General features: G+C 36.6%; 1 pseudogene; it reads left to right on the forward strand.

The window, feature by feature from the left end:
• Positions 1-10,409, forward strand: part of LOC116423628 — a 43,605-nt pseudogene extending 33,196 nt beyond the window's left edge.
• Positions 10,410-10,496: the final 87 nt, after the last annotated feature.

The following is a 10,496-nucleotide window of genomic DNA, read 5'->3' on the forward strand; positions in this document are numbered from 1 at the left end:
GTATAAGATTTTACACACCACTGGCATATCCTTTAGTCCTCAAGAACAGGCACTATTAGAGAGGAGAAACAGAGACATTAAAAGAAAGGGGGAGCCACGGGTAACCCTAGAGAACTTCTAAACTTAGCCCTTTATACTATTAATTTTTTGGGTTTTGATGAAGATGCACTGGCTCCGGCAGACAGTGTCCAGTGAGCAGCTCCACTATCTTTAGATAATTGCCAGGTGATATGGAGAGATCCAGAAAGTGGTGAATGGAAGGAACCAGATAGGTTAACTGCTTGGGGGAGAGTGTTTGCTTGTATCTCTATAAGTGGAGAAGGAATCAGATGGGTGCCAAGGAGCCGTATTTGCCTTGTCCATCAGGGAGAGATGGAGCAGACCCTTGAAATGAAGAAGACCCAAGAAACATTGGGGGGTTCCATCTCTGACTACATGTACCACTGAAAGAGCATGGCTGTTAACCCAATATATATGGCAATTGACTTATGGACATCAAAAATTGTTGATAAGACCATTATGGAACTTCAAAATCTGCAGGAATCACTGGATTCCCTGACATGTGAAGTAATGGGCAATAGATTGGTTTTGGACTATCCTTGGCTGCTGAAGGAGGTATATGTATGATTGCTATTTAAATAACCTCCTTCTAGGACTTATGGACATATATAATTCCTTATGTTGATTCATATTGTTTATTACATCACTACTAGTCTGTGTTATATCACTATGTGCTTGTGCAATACCTCCCATGCTAATGGACTTTTGTATACCTGTCTCAAGTATAACACAGTGGTCAAGCCCTCCTTGACTTCTCAGGAAAAGTTGTGAACACCAAGGAAATGGGGAGCCAAACCAGACATTGTCAGCGGATTTCCTCTGGGTTGAAGGGTCTTATGCCTCATTCAGAGTTCCCCCATTATCTGTGGCCCTCTACAATAGATATCCAGCAAGATATCTGGAAATGTGGGAATGGTATTCATTGGAAAGGTCAAAGTTGAAGGTGGATGGGAAAATCATCCTTGTAGTCTTGATAGTTAAAGCTCTAATAGTGGATAAGTTCATCCAAGAGAAGTTAGAGAAAAGGGCTAAAGCTGACATTTGGGAAATGAGAGAAGGAAAAGTAACAAGTGAAATAGGGAAGGAGAAATCAGAGAGGTTGAAGGGGAGAATAATATGAGAAGACAGAATCATGAAAATCGAGGAAGGAAAAAATATCAAAGAAGGACATTCTTTCACATATACGTCAATGTGAATTGACTTTTTTTGAGCCTCAGCGCTGCTGCCAGTTAAGGTGCTAGCATCTAATGTCCAAGAATGTTAGAGGAAAACATCTGAAAAAGAAGGGAAACAGTGACTGACTGTGGTAAGTCATTTCTAATGACATCATTGTCTGTGTTTCTTTTATTCATTGTTTTCTTTCTTTAGGATGAATATTTCATCAGGGATCGCTACTGAACAGTAAAGCAATAGAATGATAGAATGCTAAAACCAGAGAGGCCCTCAGATTTCATCTTGTCCAAGCCTTTTATTTCACAGATGAGAAAACTAAGGTCTTATTAGCTACAAGTCAATATCATTATAATCTGTGTCCCAAATTTAAATAAAAATTACACAAATGTACCTATTTGAGAAATTAAACCCTGAGAAATTATAAAAACCAATGAAGATTTGTGAGAACAAATATGTCTCTCCTCACAGAAGAATGATGGGGTCAGAATATTATAAACATATTTAGATGAGGTCACTCACTATCTCAGGTTTTTGTTTAAATGCTTTAAAAACAAAAGGAAGCATTAAATCCTGAAGGTGGTCATGGGGAAAGAGTTTTTCTTTGGAGAAATGACTGTGATATAAAAACAAAAGATATAAGATATATTAAAAAGAAAAAAAGAAAATGTGTCTATTTAGAAGGAAGGAAACATTTAATAGGATTATAAAATAGCTTGTATTTATTTGGGCATTAAGGTTTGCAAAACTCATTAAAAATATATCATGTGATTTTCACAATAACACAGGGAAATAAGTGCTATTGTTTCCATATCAGTTCAGATAACTGAGACAGAGAGAGGATTATTGCCTTGCCCAAAGCTAGCCTAGTGTCTGAGCTTCTAAGTCTGTCACTCTATCCCCTGGGCCACCTAGCTTTGGTCATGAGTTGAGAACTGAAAAGGGCTTTAGAAGTCATCTAGACTAATTCTCCACTCTTTATAGATAAGGAAACTCAGGCCCAGGGAATTTAGGTGATTATAGGAATATATAGGGAGTTAGCATCAGGAGAATTTGAACCCATATCCACTTTAAAGACAGTGCTCTTTTTACTAGCTAGTACTCCACTACTAGATCTGCATTTCCCTTACTCTCTCTCTGGACCTTAGTCTTCTCATATGAAAATTAAAACAAATCATCTTCATAATAATACTTGCAGTATTACAGTATGACTATTATTGTGGGGCTCAAATGATAAAATGTCTATAAAATACTCTGTGGGCCTCTGAGTGCTATATAAATCCCCCTCATAATTATTGCCCTGGTCGTGTCAGACGATTACAGCCAGAAGAATGCTTCTGATCCTCTAGAGAGTGCCTTCTTGCCTCTGGGTGTGTCCAGGGCTGCTTCTGGCCCCTCATTAGAGAGGAGGACCTCTGGAGAGCTGTAAACCCCAGATCTCTAAATGCACACTCAGGAACAAGAGGCCCTGTTTAGGAGAAGGAAATGTGAGACAGGATTAATTATTTGCTATTTGAGTTGCAGTTTGACTCTGGGGTCAAAGGTAATCGAGGCTACATACTTTACTCTTGATTATGGGAAGTGAAGAGTCCTAGGGGGCTCATTCCCAATTAGAGTACATAAATGTTCTGTCTTTGTTCTCCCTCCCAAGAAGCATTTCTGTTTCTCAAAGCCAGCGAGCCACAGATTTGAATGGCTCTAATCTTTAATTCTGAGGGTCTGTGATCTTCTTGTGGCTGTTCCCTTCTCTGGTACAGATCATAATCCCAGATACCAGATAGTGGATCATAGAAATAGTCCTTAATGTGGCCCTCTTCAACAATGAGGTGATTCTGGCCAGTTCCAATGGTCTTGTGATGAGGAGAGCCACCTGCACCCAGAGAGGTCTGTGAGGACTGAGTGTGGGTCACAACATAGCGTTTTCACTCTTTTTGTTTGCTTGTAGTTTGTTTTCTTTCTAATTTTTTTTTTTGATCTGATTTTTCTGGTACAGCATGATATTTGTGGAAATATGTATAGAAGAATTCCACATTTTAATGGATTACATTGCCTTCTAGGGGAGAGGGCAAGAGGAAGGGAAGGAAAAAATTTGGAACACAGGGTTTTGCAAGGGTGAATGTTGAAAATTATCCATGCATATGTTTTGAAAATCAAAAGATTTAATTAAAAAAAAGAAATTTACTAAAAAAAAATAATAAATAGTCCATAAAGGGATCTCAGAGTTCATCTTTTCTCCCTCATTTTGATTCTCCATGTAACATGCAGAAAGCATAGGATAATCTCTCCATCTGGAAAAGCTACAAACCTTGCTTCTAGAACTAATAATTTTCTAAGCAAAATACCTTGGAAAGACAGACTGTTGAATGTGGTTCTGGTCAGCTAATTATATGTTAAAGGGGAGACTCTGATTGACTGTGGAGGCATTCTCCTTCAGCTAGGATCTCATTCTGAATGATCTCAGTGACAAGTTTACTCATGGTATCAAATGAAGAGAGTGGTTTCTGACTTTGAGAGTTTTTAAAAATTGGAAGAGAAAACTGGGAGTCAGAGCCAAGGCCAAGTATTGCAGCCAGTTCAGTATCAATGTCCTGAGATCTTCTGGAAGGCTTTTGAATTTCCCTCCCAATGGAAAGTTAATAGGAGAGCTCATCCATCAGGGATGCTGCCTTTAGATATGAATTTGGTGGGAGGAATATTATGTAGGAATCAAAATAAGTTGAGCCGACTCTATCCTCGACACTGAGTGGTATGGAGGAGAATATTTCCTAGAAGTGTTGAGAGAAATATTTCTATGTCTGTTCTGCCTAGCAAATAGCATTTTGTAAAAATTAATTAATAGTCAATAATTTAATGGAACTGGGGAATAAGTCACTTGCTGCTAACAGTGGAGGTAACAAAACCTGTACAGTCCCCAGTGGTGGAAGTGAAGAAATCAGAGTACATGAGAACCTTGCTGGCTTTAAGAGAGTGAGGGCAGAACACAAACATACATATGATAAGGAAATTGACTTCTCATTGATTCATCATTACCTTGATCAAAGTTCTTGAGACTTTGAAAATTGTCTTATATAGTTGTTATTGTGTAAATTGCTCTTCTGATTCTATATATTTTATTAGTTGATAGAAACCTTCTTAGATCTCTTTGAAGCAATTTCTTTCATCTTCCTTATTGTATAATAATATGCCATTGCATTTATGACCATTATTTATTACTATAGTATTCATTGTTATTAGTTGTGTTAACACCTAGTAGGAGCTTAATATATATTGGTTGATTAAGCCATTCCTCAATTGATGTACACCCATATTAGTTTCTAGTTCTTTAGTACTACAAAAAGAACCGCTATAAATATTTTTTTACAGATGGATCCTTTTCCTTTTTCTTTGATTTCTGGGTTATAGAGTCAGTAGTATCATCGAGTCAAAATGTATGCATAGTTTGGGCATGGTTTCAATTTATTTTTTGGAATGACCAGACCAGTTCACAGTTCCATCAACATTGTGTTAATGTGTCTGTTTTCCTGTAGCACCTCCAATATTTGTTATTTACCTTTTCTATCATCTTTGTTAATCTGAGGGATATGAAGTTGAACTTCCCACAACCCTGTTGTTTATGTCTTTTGAACCTTAATAAATTATGGAATAGCTCTTATTTTACTATATTAAAATAAATTTCTAATGTATCTTGTAAATGAAATCTTTATTAGAGATACTTGATGCAAAGATTTTTTTTTAGTTGATTGTATCTCTCCTAATTTTAGCTGTACCGGTTTTGTTTATGCAAAAAAAACCCAAAAAACTTTTTAAACTTCATGTGAAGTTGACTATTTTATCTTCTGTGAGCCCAAATCTAAATTTCATCCTCATTAGCACCTATAATCTTCCCAACTTCCCCTTCCCCCTGACTTTGCTTTAGTTACACTCTTGCTTCTTTACCCCATAAACAAAGAAGTTCTTGGGGAAACCCAAATTTCCTAAATAACCCTATCACAATAAAGACTGCATAAATGGCTGAAAGACCCTTTTCCCAGCCAGTGGAGTTTGGTTTGCCAAGATAACTGGTCCCAATTCCCCATGATGGTTCAGAATCAGTTCCCAGGTCCAGGTTCCCTTTTCTCTCCTCAATTCTTAATCCTTCTTGACTCAGACAAGATTTTTCTGGTTTTAGTGCAATCACTGATGATTCTTTGTTTCCGTCTTCCCGGACAGATCCTTCTTTTGAGTATATCCCCTCAATAAAGCTGCCTTGATTGGCTTTCTCTCTACTGACTTTAACTTGGTGTGCTCCATGCTTCCTCTTACTGAACTTTGGAATCCAAAACCTGACCAAAAGCATTAAAAATCCTCCTCATTTCCACCCCTTGGTGAACAAAGACTTTGTCCTGTCTTCTACTCTCAAATTCCTTGCTCATTTTTTGTCATTTAGGCTTTGCTAAACTCTAACTCTGACTTATTCTCACCATTTATCTCCTCTTCTTCTCATGGGTTGCTCAAGAGATCTGAAAGAGATCATGTAACTTTGTAGACTGAGAACGTTAAACATTTATATTATCTAGACCCTCATTGAATGAAGGCAATCCTTTAACAGTCCCTAATTGACTTTCTAACAAAGATTATTTCAAACCTTCTCAAGTCTCTCATGGCATTTCCTCCCTCCACTCTCCCAATGAAGTTGATTAAGACATGAAACAGTATGAGAGACAAAAAGGGAAGAAGGATGTAAACATTTTGGAGCCTAGAAAGAAACGAGGACTGCTGAGACTGCTGTGCCAGAGACCCAAGAACTAGAGCTAGAGCCACCATTGCCAATGAGCTCCATATTATGAGAAAAGTGCCAATCTGTAAAGTAAGGAGAAAAACATCTATAATAGCAAACCAGAGCTCATTATCTATCCCTACACATACACACATTCTCCACTCTCCCAGAAAACCTTCCTTTTCCTCAAAGCTTCTATTCCTGACAAAGGTATTAACATTCTCCTAGTCACCAGGCTCTTAATCTTGATGTCATCCCCTCATTAGCACTAAATAGCCAGATACTATTTATTGTCAAGTCTTGTTTTTATCTTAATTACATTTTTTGGTTGTTTACATTTCCTTATCTGCACATATAAGCCACTCCCCTGGTGTAGGACCTCATCACTTTACAGCTTATGCTTGGAATATGGCAATAGCTTCCTGGTTTTAATAGCTTTTCAATTTAAGCCTCACTTCAATCCATCTACTACTCAACTGATAAAAATGATTTTCCTAAAGCATAATCAGATCAAATGAAGTTAAAATCTGTAAAGTACTTTGAAAATCTTAAAGCATTATATAAATCTTACCTGTGATGTCACTTTTCTATTTAACTGCACTACTTATTACTTCAAAAATCAAATAAAACCTACTTTGTTTAGAATTTAAAGCCCTTCCCAATATTCTTTATCTTTCCAGTATTCTTACACTTAATTTCTCCCCCCTCCCTTTGATTCCCACCTTCACTCTTAACATCCCTCCATATACCTTACAATCCAGCTATATTGACATTATTGTTGTCCCTCACATAGACTTAATTTCCCAACTCCCTGTCTTTTCAGACACTGTTCTCCATATTTGGAATGTTCTCCTTTCCCATTTTTGCCTCTTGGATCCTATGGCCTCCTTTAGTCAAGACTCTGCTTAAATCCTGAAGGTCTGCAAGAGAATTTTCCTTGTTGTCCCTCACACTTGGGACTTCCTTCTGAGATTATTTCTTCCATTCTCAGAGTAGATTTTTTTTTTTTTTTGCCTAGGTAAAAAAAGACAATTCTTTGCCTCAATCCTAACCTATCCTTACACTGAACGGACATTTCCTCAGTCAAACTAAGATCTGTTAAAGACCTTAGTTGTAATGTTCTGGTTTGCTTTCTGGAGGTCTTGGGACCAACCTTTGTTTCAGCAGAGTAATCACCACTAGAAAAGCCAGGGATAAAGTCCAAAAGTCTTTATTGTCTCCTTCACCGTCTGCTTCATTGAGGCCTTGGTCTCAGTGGGGGAAGCAAGAGAGCCACCATGAGGCTGATGAAGATGGAGTGTCTCTCTGAGTCCAGGTCTAGTCCTCTGTCTTCTCTATCTCCCAGTCTGTCTCTAGATCTGATTCTGACCTCTTAAATACTCTGTTAAAATTAAATCCATTCATCATACTGAGTATAAGCCAGTCATTATATGACTAGGGAAATTTGTTGTAAGATTAATTCAATCATACTGAACTAGAGAATTATTAATCACCATGCTAAACTAGATAATCATTGTCTTATCAATTCCACTGAGTTAATACCTTGTTGTAAAAATCCTTGTTTCAGGCACACTTCTCCAGAGTTCTGGCTCTCTACACTTAGCTTAATAGAATATTCACCTTTATTGTCGTTGTTTGTTTATTTTTTCTTTCTCATTTTTCTCTCTTTTGATCTGGTTTTTCTTGCTCAGCAAGATAAATGTGGAAATATATTTAGAAGAATTGCACATATTTAACCTATATGGGGTTATTTTCTTCTAAGGGAGGGGGAAAAGGAGGGAGGAAAGGAGAAAAATTTAGAACATAAGGTTTTGCAAGGGTGAATGTTGAAAACTATCTTTGTATGTCTTTTGAAAAATAAAAAGCTATTATTAAAAAAAAAAAACTATTTCTCATTCTCTCATCTTTTACTTCCATTCAGTCCTCTCAGTCTTTCAAGGGAAAAGATAAGTTTGCTCTTTTCACCTTTTTCTTAAAGAGTTTGCTTTACTTTTTGCCTTATTTTTTTGTTTCAAAACAAACCAGTTAGTAACATGGCTATTCATTATGTTCCTGACTTATGTGTGTCATTGGGAAAATGCAGCTGAGAAAGAAGCCAAGAATGGTAAAATATATATGAAGCATGTAATTTTATACTGACATATATCTATCTATATATATATATAACCACATTTATTTATATATGTGCATATACATATATGTGTATGTGTATATATACATATATTGACCTCATGCAAAAACTTTTAAGTTTTTAATGTAAGCAAAATTGTCCTATCTTCTATAATCCTTTTAACTCCTTATCTGATCATGAACTCCTCAATAGATGACTGGGAAAAGTATTTTCTTCCTTTCTCTTCTAATTTGTTTCTGATGTGATCTGAAATTTCTCTCTCTCTTTCTCTCTTTTTCTGTCTCTCTCTTTCTCTCTATATACACCCACCCACATATGTATGTATATATACATCTCTGTGCATATACTGTTCCTCTTTCATACCAAGCCTCTACCCTCAATAATATAAAGTCCTTGAAGACAGGAACCATTTTGGTTTTGTGTCTGAATCAACAGCCTGGCACACAATAATTACTTAGTAAATGATTGTGAAATAAATGGAGTTAAATGACTTTTCTGTATATTCTGAGGTTAGTAATAGTGAAGAGGGTTTTCAATTCAACACAAATACTAACTGAATATTGACTATAACTCATTTATATAATTCCTTTAGTTTTCCTCACAGCCCACCTGTGCAGGTAAGCTGAGCAGCTTTATTATCCCCATTTTATAGATAAGGAAATCTGAAAGGTTAAGTAGCATAATCCCAGTTACAGCAAAAATGCCAAAACTGTAACTCAAACTTTCCTGGCACCCTTTCCATCACACCATGCAACTTTAGTGCAGCAGGGCATTAGGAGAGAAGTGACAAAGCTTTGTCTAAGCTTTATCTAGTCTGTCTCTATAAAGCTTACACTCTAGGAAAAGACTAGGAAGCAAACTGTATTTGTGTTACAAAAGAGTGCTTAGATGAAAAAAAAATGGTGAATTGTCTTCCTGAAGTCCAGGGGAAAAATAGTTCTAAGGAGGTTGACCTCCAGTTGGGCTCTGCTGGAAATTTTGTGTGTGTGTGTGCCATGAACCCTTTTGATAATCTGATAAAACCTTGCTTTAGGGCAGTAGGTGGCACAGTATATAGAATAGAGGGCCCTGGAGTCAGGAAGATTCAGATTCTTGGGTTCAAATCTGGTTTCAGCTACTTACTAGCTGTGTAACCCTGGGCAAGACACTTGCCACAATTTGCCTCAATTTCTTCATCTGTAAAATGGGCTAGAGAGGGAAAAGTCAAACTGCTCTAGTGTCTGCCAAGAAAACTCCAAATGAGGTCACTAACATGACTGATAAAACAGCTGAACAACATGAACCTTTTCCTTCTTAGAATAAAGTTTTTTAACTATATTAAATAAAATATATAGAATTTCAAAGGAAATCAATTAAAGAAAAATTTAGTTATTAAAAACATAAACAAGTTTATAGGCTTCAGGTTAAGAACTTTTACTTAACAAAGTTAGAGATCTATTCTTTTTTTCTTTTTTAGATTTTTTTTTAATAACACAATAAAATTTATTTACTCTATTATAATTCATTACAAGCCTAATTGGGTAAAGATTTGCACATTACCAGCATTGAACAACTATCAGTCTTAATACATTTTAGCATTTTCCAAAAGATGACTTCCTTCAAATAGACAAATACAGCAATTTCCCTAAACAAAATAATTAAAAATAGAAATTTATTCATAAGAAAGATGTGGGGAGGAAAGCAATAAAGTCTCCTGGAGAATTCATGCTTACAGAGAAGAGGTAGAAGGAAAGAAAGGCGGCACTTGTTCTTGTATCTTTCTCCCTTCCCCATTCCCCTACAGGAAAGAGTGGGTTATTCCACTCCTCATGACTCTCCTTGCTAACCTTGTAATTTTCCAGACCAGAATAATTTTGCCATTTCCCTATTAGAACATAAGCTCCTTGAGAGCAAGCCTCTGCCTTACTATCTCCATCCCAGATCTTAGTACAGTGCTTGATATTTAGTAATATCTTACTAAATGCTTTTCTTCATTCCTTAAGAGAGAGAAGGCTGTAATAAATGGTTGTTCAAATAAAATGTTGAGTCATGATTCGCTTGGAGAGGTTTCCTGGAAGACGTTAGTCTTCCTTCGTATTGTTCTTTTTCCAGGTGGTGGAAATGATTAATAACAAGATGAGTTTATATATTCCTTACTTCCCTCTCTCATTACTATATTTCAGGTCCTCCTACCCACCTCCAGCTTCGAAAATAACCCTGTTGTATCAGAAATGGATTGTAGGGCCTTCTCTGGTCCTCGTCTTAATGGCACTAGTGCGCCACCGTGTGGGATCATACATTTTGGTTCTTTAAGAAACTTATTTATCTGAAATCGTATTCAGAACTTATTGAATCCTCAAGAAACTTATGATCTAAAGGGGGATGAGGCACAAACAAAAA

Source organism: Sarcophilus harrisii, chromosome 4, assembly GCF_902635505.1.
Source record: "Sarcophilus harrisii chromosome 4, mSarHar1.11, whole genome shotgun sequence".
In the NCBI taxonomy this organism is placed as follows: Eukaryota; Metazoa; Chordata; class Mammalia; order Dasyuromorphia; family Dasyuridae; genus Sarcophilus; species Sarcophilus harrisii.